Here is an 11,313-nt window from a genome sequence, read left to right on the forward strand (position 1 = left end):
TTGCGTGGAGGTGCGTCCTCCGAAATGTTTCTCTCCGACTGGCTGGTGCTCGAGCTGTCACTCAAACTTTTGTGTTTTACCAGAGCGGTTACCTCTTCTGATTATACCAGAGCGGTTTCATCAGGAACTTCAAGATTCTGAGTGACAGTCGCTAGATCCTTTGGCAACTCAACAACCTCCTCGGGTGTTCCTTCCAAGTCCTGGGCAGCTGGAGTTTGGTCCCCAGAATCCCCACTTCCTATGGCTGGCCTGGCATCAGGTTGCGGGTCCACATCGTTAACGACCAGGTTATTGTCATTCTGAGGATCTTCAGTACGAGGGTATTATACCTTAAGATTGTTAAGGTGGACAACCTTTTGGCGCCGGTTACGGCCCTGGGTACGACGGATCCTGTAGTTCACCTCGGACAACCGGTCAATTATCTCAAATGGACCATCCCACCGCCTGTGAAACTTTGATACCTCCTCCGGCTTTACATGGTGGTTACGTAGAAGGACCAGGTCATCTGGCTTAAAGGTAGTGGACCTGACCTTTTGATTATACTGCACTCGCTGCCGTCGCTGGGCCAAGCTCAGGTTTTCCCTTGCCCTCCTGAATGCGCGGTCTAATCGCCATCTTAGATTGGCCACATGGTTGGTAGACTCAGTTGGTGATTCCTCAGGTGCACCGATCACCAAGTCTATTGGGATTGTCATCTCCTCTCCAAAGGTCATACAATGCGGAGTTTCCTGTGTGGATGCCTGAATGCTGCTGCGGAAGGCCATCAGAGTTGCGGGAAGATGGTCGTCCCAATCCAACCCCTCCTGGTCAACAACCGTCATTAACATGTCCTTGAGGGTCCCATTAAAATTCTCTACCTGCCCATTACATTGGGGGTGATATGCAGCAGTTCGGCTCTTGTGAACTTGGAGCAATTTGCAGACCTCCTTGAAGACCTTGGACTCGAAATTGGTCCCCTGATCAGTGTGTAAATTCTCTGGGGCTCCGAAACGGCAGGTATAGTCGTTTACCAGCACCTTGGCAAAGGTCACTGCTTTTTGGTTACGAAGGGCCCAAGCTTCCGGCCACGTGGTAAACGCGTCCTGGGCCACCAAGATGTAACGGTGTCCTTTCCGAGAGGGTGGATTTATGGGGCCAATGATGTCGATGTGCAAACGTTGGTTTCGGCGTCCAGCAGGGATGCTCTTCAACGGGGCTCGATTCCTCTTGCCTCCTTTGCATTTCTGGCATACATCACAGGACCTGATGAAGTCGATTGTATGACGCTTCAAACCGGGGCGCCAGCAGTGCTGTTTGATCTTACCCAAGGACTTGGCTACTCGTAAGTGAGCACCCGCGAAACCTTCATGAACCTCAGCCAGGATCGGCTGAATAAGCGACATAGGCAAGACCAACCACAACCGGGTGTCGTGGTCACCATGCGCCGTACAATAAATAATTCCAAAAAAGATTTTGGTGCTGCGCCCACACTGCCCTCTCTGTCCGACCACAAGCTTTCAACACCTCTTCAGATGGCGCCTCCCTGGTCTCAGCCACATGGCTGTGCACCCTCTGGATATCTGGGTCATCCTTTTGTGCCTGTCGAATCTCTTCATTGATCAACTCAAACTCTGGTAACTTGGGGCCAGCACTGGTGGAGGACCGTATGACATTGATAGTAGGGACATGTGGTTTACCGTCAGTTGGCCCACAGGTCGGACAGTCTCCATGTTGCCTTATTCGTTTCGGTCGCCTTGACAGAGCGTCTGCGTTACCATGCCTAGTAACAGAGCGGTGTTCTATGACATAGTCGAATTCAGCCAACCTTTCGAGCCAACGGGCCACCTGACCAGATGGTTCTCTAAAATTCGAATGCCACTTGACGGCCATGTTATCGGTTCTCACCAGGAATTGCTTGCCCAGCAAGAAATACCGAAAATGTTCACAAAAAGTTACTAAGGCCAGCATTTCCCTCCGGGTGGTGCAATGGTTGTTCTCGCCACCTTGGAATGACTTGCTCCCGAAACCAATTACCTTCTCCGAGCCCTCCGGTTGCTTCTGAGAAAGGACCGTACCCATTGCGCAGTCACTTGCATCTGTGTCCAGTGCGAACTCCCCGGCTTCCGCCGTGAAATCTGGATATGCCAGGACTGGTGCCGACACCAATTTTTCCTTTGGGCGGAAGATTGTGACAAGTCATTTCAGCTGTTAGACGAATGTCTCTTCCTTCCTGGTCAGCCGGTGCAATGGTGTCGCAATCCTTGCAAAGTCTGGAACAAACCGCTGGTAATATGTAGCCAGTCCCATAAAAGAACGCACATCAGACACATTCAAAGGGGTTGGCCATTCGGCTACTTTGCTGATCTTCTCTGGGTCTGTGGAAATGCCTTCCTGACTAATTACATGTCCGAGGAACTTCTGGAAGAGCTTACACTTACTAGGCTTGAGCTTGAGGTTGGCAGCACGAAGACGAGTGAAAACCTTATCCAGCTGGTCAATGTGCTCTTCGAATGTCGGTGAATGTAGAATGATATCCTCCAGGTACACTAAACAGAAATCAAGATCGCCGCGCACGGCATCCCTGACAATGTTTTCGGTGGGCTTTGTCTTAAAAATTTAGAAGGAAAATAAATTAACTTTCCAAATATGGAAACATTATAGGTGGCAGCTCTGTCTTTCTGTCTAAATATAGAAAGCCACATGCTTCTGTTTACAAACTATGTTTGGAGGATGTTGTTTTTTAGTTTTTTGGTAAATCATGAATGAAAAGTGATTAATATTGCAGTCTAATTTCACATTTTGAAAATGTCCTTTAACAAGCTTGACACAGACTCAGTTTCAGAAAGACAAATAGGCTGGTTTGGTTAGAATAGCAAGATTGAGGTGGGTTTTCTGCTTTTTTTCGTTTGATTTGTTTAATTGGCATACAAATAGTTTTATTACAAATAATATTGTCCTAAAGCAGATTTTAGTGATGTTTTCTTTAAAATTTGTAGAAAACTTAATTATTTTTACCATTCAAGTCCTATTCAGCAGTGCCAAAATTAGTTCCCACTAGGATTCGAACCCAGATCCCATATCAAGTGATAAGTGTGTTACCATTACACCATAGGAACAAAATGTTTTTTGTTGCACTGTTAATAGTCCTCAAAATGGTTTTGTCTTTTTTTGTTTTTTTTGGTAGTTTTTCACTTGAGTTTGTATTAACACTAGCGTGTGCAGCCAAATATATATTAGATTCTACCCACTAGACATCACTGCAATGAAGGCCTTAGCCTCCGTCTAGTGGGTAACCAGTGTTTGTAGTCTGGAATCATGTTCGGGAGATTTACTTCTTCTTCTGGGTCCGTCTTTCCTTTGCAGCGGCCAACCATTCGTCATAAGATTGTGCCGAATTCTCTGGGCAAAGCCACTGGCCGAAGTACGCCTTATGACCAGTGGTGGCATCTCTTTGTTTCCCACATTTTGAACAGATCTTGTGCATCGTCTTCTTGATGTACTGCCTGGTTGGACTTCCCTTCCTTTTTCTGTAATATTGCTGGCTACGGGACACTTCTTGTGCTGACCTCAACCGTGGAGCGGGAGGAAAGGCTGGCACTGGTCGCACTTGTTGAGCTGGCATCTGGGGTGCTGGAATCTCTGGATGGACTGGCACAGGACACATGAAAATTTGAGGGAACTGGAACTGCGGTGTGGTGCTTGGTCTTGGTGCTATCAGGATTGGTTGAGGCAAGTTCTGGCGTGGCTGGATTGGTAGAGGCAGTATCGGTAGAGGCAGGGTACATGCTGGTGTGGACACAGGGTTGCTGCTGCCTTGAGCTGCTGGTGCTGGCTTCTTCCTCTTCCGAACATTGAGACGAGCCATGCCAACGGTGTTCTGCGGCAGGTCAAAATGGTGCATCTGCTGTGCTTGGGTCTCTGGGTGAGTTTGCAGGAGCTCTTTTGGTTCTGGCAGTTGGTGAGTTTCTGTGGGTGCTGGGGCTGGGATAGTGATTGCTTGTGCGAGGACTTCTTTCTCTTTCCTCTTTTCACTTCTATGGTACCTGAAATTAATACGTGCAAGGTGTCAGGTGGCAGGCATGCAGTGGATACAAGTGTACAAGTGGACAGAATTGTGCAATGGAGTGCACATCCTAAAAGGTGGACAGGCCCAGTTTTCCCATGCAAGTGATTAGTTATGCAGGCTTCTTTCTCTTTTCTCTTGAATGGTACTTGAAGTTAACACATGCAAGGTGTTAGGTGTTAGCCTCTTCTCCCTTTAAAAAGACCCCCTTTACCTTAAAAATACTCTTATACCTTCTCATTTTTGTGTACATTTCTGATCCTCTCATGCATTTGTCATGTATGTGCATCTCGTGTACATTTTGTACAGGGTAAAATCTTTCCAACATTCCGACGAAATTTTTATGACTTTTTCGCAATCTTTTGAACCCAGAGTTAGGTACTTTTGTCTAAATACCTTTTTGAACAATCGCTAGCAAACTAGATCGCGATCAGAAGAATAATTTCAGAGAAATCGTTGATTTTATTCGTAGTTGTCAGAATATCAGCTTTCAAATTGAAACCGGAAGCTACGTCATGATTTCTTTACTGTAAGAGAGCGTATGATTGGTTAGATTTTATGAAATTTTATGAATGTTCCTCTCTGATTTTATGCCAATCGTGGCTTTTCATTGGTCGACATTCATAAATATTTCATAAATATAAAACGAAAACATTGCGTGAGAAGGGTTTAGCCCTGCTGGGGCCTTACGATACGGGTTAAGTCCAGCCGGGGCCATTGGTGGCCCAGTTGGCCGCGGCCGGCTCAATGGTGTGCCGGCCTCTGTACCCTGTGCTGGCTTCCTGCCCTCACCATCAATCACCACAGTCAAATTGGTGGCCATTACTTTCCTCTATATTTTACACTTATATTTTCTGTAAATTATATTATTAAACCCAGCAACACTAGTTGTTTATCCTTAAAGATTGATTGGTGTCACAGAGCGTGTACCTGGATTATGCCTCGTAGCGATAACACAATCCCCCCACCAACAAACAGTCCACATTAATTATTACAAAATAGAAATCACCAGCTTGAGCCAACCCAGTGCAGTGTAGTGTTGCTGCTATTTGACCATTCACAGAGCGTGTGTGTATTGGCTATGCATGTACAGAGCGTTAGCACGCCAACCCTACAACAACATGTACTAGATGAGCGAGACTAGTCGGCCTCAAAAGTTCATCTAATCGATGGCAACCACAAATAATCGATCAAAACGCCACTACAGCATGCTTCATTCTCTAGACGATTGTTCTGCCCAACCAAACAAGTGTGATAAATATCGTGTGATATACATCGTGCGTGTGCCGCGGTGTCCCACGTCTTGTACTTACATGTAAATACGATAAGTTGCCGCTTGGGTCTTCTTTGCCGTAAGGTCTTGGTCTCAGTAGGTTTCGTGTGTCATCTGCCAAACCGGGAAGAGAGCGGACGTTAAATAATGCGCGCCTGTCACGTGGCTGGCTGATGCCGCCTGCTAAGCACGTGACCTCATCCAATCACGCGGCGGCGCGACCGGGCGAGACAAAACAACGGTTCTTACCACACAAGGTTAGACACAAAAATTGTGCAAATTTGACAACGTCTATCAGGGGGCGTATCAGCGTTGCTCAAGACTACACCAAATTTTCCAGCATCAACGGGAACACGGCTCACAAACCACTCCAATATCTCGGGCATGCGTTCGTAATAATCGGTTTTGCTGTCACCAGTGTGAAGACTCGGCTCTTCCGTCAACTTCTATTATGAATTAACAAGGAAGCTCACCTTTCTAATTGAATGGAGCCACTTTATTGACACTGATATAACACGTCGTTCCCCTTCTCATCACACTACTCTCAACACGCCACTTGTACAATCTTCAGAATTCCAGGAATGATGCAGTGACCAAGGACTACCGGCTGGTGGCGCCACCCCACCAAAGCGGATCGCACTAAGGAGTCCCGGATTACTACACCCGCAAGTGGCCAGTTCATCATGATCGTACGTTCGCCTGGCATTGACAATCATGGATACCACCATCTCCCGATGCACCTCCAAACCAGTTTTCAACCACTGCTTCTCAAGATGTCGTCTAGTTCGACGAGAAGCATGGATGGTATCATTGTACCAAGGTTTTTTGGTTTGGCCCTTTAACTTTTAAGTTAAAGGGCCAAACATGCCCCGATGAAAACCATTAAAACATCGATGAAAACCATTAAAATGGTTTTCATCGGGGCATGTTTGTCAAGGAGAGTAAGCATTATCTCAGAGTAAGCCAAAGTGGCATTTTAAGCTTGGCCCAGACAGGCGGCCATTTCTGCAATGTCAGTAGCCAGGGCTGCCTTGTCAATTGATCTCAGTTTCCGTACATTCATCATCTTTGGTGCCAATTTGTTGTACCTGCTGAGTTTCATGTAAAAAAAGACCGGAAATGTTCAGATAGGGCCTTGCTTGTGTAAAGGTTCGCACGATAAAACAGACTCGACACGTTCAGTCAGGTACAGGTGTCTTTAATAACTCAATGGAGGAACTGCAAATATAATAGAAGTGGGATTACAATTCAATCAACATATCTAACACAGATCAATGACTCCACACTATATCATCCTTATTACAATACATCAAACAGCCAAGCACCAGGCTTATATCATCATAATCAAACTATATCAAACAGCCTAGAAACCAGGCTTATCATCCAAATCACAATATATCAAACAGCCTAGAAACCAGGCTTATCATCCGAATCACAATATATCAAACAGCCTAGAAACCAGGCTTATCATCTGAATCACAATATATCAAACACGAATACAATGTTAACTTTTGAACAAACTTACCCCACAACTTCGTTCTACCATAATATACATCCTACCATTCTAAACTCCACCCTACTACTGACTAAAGCTAAAACTCCAACCTTAAAACCTACTTAAAACATATTTACACAACAACGCACTCACCCAATAACTCAGTCACACAATAGCACCATTCAACTCTTAAAATACCCTATATACACCATTCAACTATTGCAACACCATAATTATTCACCATGGTCGGTCATCGGTCAATTCGTTACATATCCCCCATCTCGGGGGAAAAAAGGGGATCTCAAAAAGATTCAACTTTTTCGCAGAATTCAGATTCGAGACAGTTTCTCTAAGTCCGACTAAGGTAATCAGCTCCTACGTTGTCAACCCCCCTAATGGCTCTCACATTGAACCGATAGGGCTGCAACAACAGTGCCCACCTCATGAGTCTACTGTTACTAGCCTTGTTTCTTTTCAGAAACGTCAGAGGTTGGTGATCTGTCTCCAAAATGAACTCAACTCCATATAGATACCTGTGGAACTTGTGAACACCCCACACCACCGCTAAGCACTCCAACTCAACAGTTGCATAGTTCTGTTCTCTGGGCAGTAACTTTTTACTGGCATAGGCAATGGGTAACTTCACGCCATCCACTACTTGCAGCAGCACAGCACCAAGTCCCTTGTCAGACGCGTCTGTCCGAAGAATAAACATCTCATTCAATGCTGGTAGTCTCAGAATGGGCTTTGAACAAAGCGCCCGTTTCAACTTGCGAAAGGCTGTTTCCTGAACTTCGGACCATCCAACTTTATTTGGTTGTCCCTTCTTTGTCAAGTCCGTAAGTGGTGATGCCAATTCGGAGTAATGAGGTATGAACTTCCGGTAGAATCCAGACAAGCCCAGGAAAGACCGAACCTGTTTCTTCGTGGTTGGAACTGGAGCCTGCTCAATAGCCTCCAGTTTATCTAACATGGGTGCCAATGAATCATTACCCACTTTGTCCACCACTTGGTCCTCTAACCTTGGTAGCTGAGTCTCTACCTCTGGGGGTTCTGCCTCAACACTCTCTAAAACCACAGCGCACTGCTCTTCTCCATCCTCCACTACAACTGCAACTTGATCTCGTGCACGTGGAATATATTGCTTCAACATGTTTATGTGGAAGGTCCTCTCTTTCCCATCCATCATCAGTCTATAGTCCATGGCATTAATCTTCTTAACAACCTTGTAAGGGCCTCGCCATTGCATCAGCAGCTTGTTGGCGTTAATGGGTAACAGTACCAACGCCTCATCACCCTCACTCATCTGGCGTACTCTAGTGCGCTTGTCAAAATACTGCTTCTGTTTCTTGGCTGCCCCCTTCAGATTGTCTTGTGCCAACTTCAATGTCTCCTCCAGACGGTTCCTCAGATCGAACACGTTGGTATGTAGTTTTCACCTCCTGGTCCAAGTCCTCTTGTGACCATAACTGTCTAAGTATAGACAGTGGTCCCCGCACTGACCGTCCGTACAGGAGTTCAAATGGGGAAAATCCGGTACTATCTTGCGGAACTTCTCGGTAGGCAAATAGCAGAGGGTTGATATATCTATCCCAATCCTTCGGACGCTCAGCACACATTTTCTTGAGCATCTGCTTGAGCGTTCCATTGAACTTCTCCACTAAGCCATTACACTGGGAATGGTATGGTGTAGTTGTAGTTCGCTGGAAAGATAGTAGTCTGCTCACTTCCTTCATCAAATCAGCGATAAACTGCGAACCTAAGTCGGTCAGTATTTCTTCAGCCACACCCAGTCGACTGTAAATATCAACTAAAGCCTCCGCCACCCGTTCTGTCTCAATCTTAGGTAGTGCGATTGCTTCCGGGTACCTGGTTGCGTAGTCCATGAATGTAAGGATGTAGCGGTTGCCTCTGTCAGTTGGCGGAAACAGGGGTCCAATCAAATCCAGAGCCACACGCTCAAAAGGTGGAACCCATCAACGGCATCTTTCCTAGTGGTACCTTTAGAACCCTGCCCTTCGGGATAAAGCGCTGGCATAGGTCACAGGAACGGCAGTAACGAGTCACTTCTGACTGTATCCCAGGCCAGTAGAACTCGTCCAATACTCGATGATAGGTCTTCCTGCGGCCTAAATGCCCTGCAATGAGAGAGTCATGGGCCAAGTACATCACCTTGACACGGAACTTCACTGGCAGCAGGAGCTGAAGATACTCCTTTCCATTGTCCACTCTTGGCGAAACAAACTTTCGATACAACAGCGATTTCTTATATCTGTAAGATGTCACCGCCCCATACTTGTTCCGCTTTTGCGTTCCATCCTTTGCATATTGGTGGAACTTGGTAAGTGAAGGATCAGTTGCCTGTTCGATCCGGAATATTTCCTTGTCTTCCAGGTCACCAACTATTTTCGGTACTCTAAGTGGCTTCAAATCCATCTTCTCACGCTTTTTCTGTGCTCGAGTCAATACCGCTGCAACTGTCCAATCGAGATCCGGGTCTCCGGGTTCCCTTGCCCCTTCGATGTTACCAATTATGATGTCATACAACGGCTTCTCCATGCACATCGCCTCAACCTTCTCCTTATAGAAGGGTGTGTCAACGGCCATTGCAGCCATCGGAACTGTCAAGGTCGATCCATCTATGAGGGTACATCGCTGAGTCGTTCCTAAGTAACGGGCCGGATCAACCAAGTCCTTCCTAATAACAACTCCACTGCACCCAGTGTCTCTCAACACCCTTAGCACCGCGGGATGTCCGTCAATTTTCCCTGAGTGGACCGGCATACTATTCAGGCCACCACCTGTGTGAGTAATTGACGATGAGCAGTTTGTGGATATGAGGGTTGGGTTCCCACCAGTGACGGAATTGAGAACTGAACCCGTCGTTGGAGTCACTCCCATACAGTATGACACCTCATGATCAGAGGCTTCACCCCCGCTGGAATCCATCTCAGTAGGCTGTCCCTCAGCTCTCATACTTGCTGCTGCAAGTTGAGTATGACAAAACCTGGCTATGTGACCAATTTTACCACAGTAGTTACATTTCCTCGTATCCTTATAAAAGCTACCCTGTTTCTGACCAAATGATGAATCTGATCTGTTTCCAGCACTGTTAGCAGTTGGAGTGCTCCTCAAAGAGACCTGCTTTACTTGTTCAGGCTGCCTGGGATCTGGCCCGACCGTTGCTCTAGGCCGGTAAAGAATATTCAGGATGTTACCTCCCCTTGCCTCTCTGTACTGATCAGCTAATATTGCCATACCCTTGACAGAGTTTGGGACTCTCTCCCGTAAGAATAGCTTTAACTCTGGTGCACAGACACGGAGAAACTGTTCTCGCATAAACAGGTCAACAGATTCCCTCAAAAGTTGCACTCGCTTTCGCCAACTCCTGCCATCGGTCTAAATAGTTCCTTAGGCGAGTGGTAAACTGTCCAAAGGTTTCCCCTGCGTCTGGCTTGGCTGACCGAAACCTCTTCTGAAAACCATCCACGGTCAAATCAAAACGGACCAACAGCGCCTCCTTCAACTTCTGGAAATCCATGGCCTCAGTCGATGAGAGGCGGGAGTAGACCTCTAATGCTTTTCCCTTCAGCAGGGCCCCAAGATTTACACCCCATTGGTCTTTGTCCCACGATTGGGCCTCTGCATAACGCTCAAAACGATGAAGATAGGCATCCATGTCATCCTTTGTCTCGTCAAATGTGGGAAGTCTCGGAGTCTTTGGCGTAACTTTGGTGGTGCTGGTGGTGGTCTTAGCTGTTGACACTGCCAGTTTCTGTTGCTCCTGTAATAATTCCAACCGCCGCTGATGCTCAAGTTCTCGTTCCTTCCTATCTTCCTCACGCTCACGATCCTTCTGCTCCCTCTCTTTCTCTCTCCTCTCAGCCTCTCTCTCCTCTCGTTCTTTCTCCCTCTCGGACACCTTCTCGCTCAGCATTTTGCTGTTCCGTCACAAATGCCTTCAAATCCTTGGCGGTTAACCCCATCTCTTTTCCCAACTGGGTAAGCTCCTTCAATCTTTCCATCCTTACTCGTTACACCCAAACTTTAGAACAAAATAAATTATATCTAGTTTAAGTGGAAAAAACAATACGACCTGAAACACAATGACCTGGAATATAATGACGTGCAGTGTAATGACCTGAACCAGAACACTCAAACCGAATTTATTCCCTACTTCAAGTTACCCTCGCACTTTCACCAACATCCGCACTCGCTTCCACTCATCATCAGACCTGTACTATAATATCACCACAATCCTGGTAAACATTCAACTCTAGGACCAATACAAACTCATAACATCTTCAAACTCTATAGTATAAAATGAACATATATACATACACCAATAATATCTTCAGCAAAACCACCTCAACTCTACCCCACTTTCAAAATTTGTAACTAAAGATGTGGGTTCCTCTTAAAACACCAACATTACATAAATAGCGTACAAAATTCAAATCAAAACTCAGGGTGGTCACGTCTTTCAATCTCCAGTTAAAATAG

Source organism: Lineus longissimus, chromosome 6 (genome assembly GCF_910592395.1).
Source record: "Lineus longissimus chromosome 6, tnLinLong1.2, whole genome shotgun sequence".
Lineage (NCBI taxonomy): Eukaryota > Metazoa > Nemertea > Pilidiophora > Heteronemertea > Lineidae > Lineus > Lineus longissimus.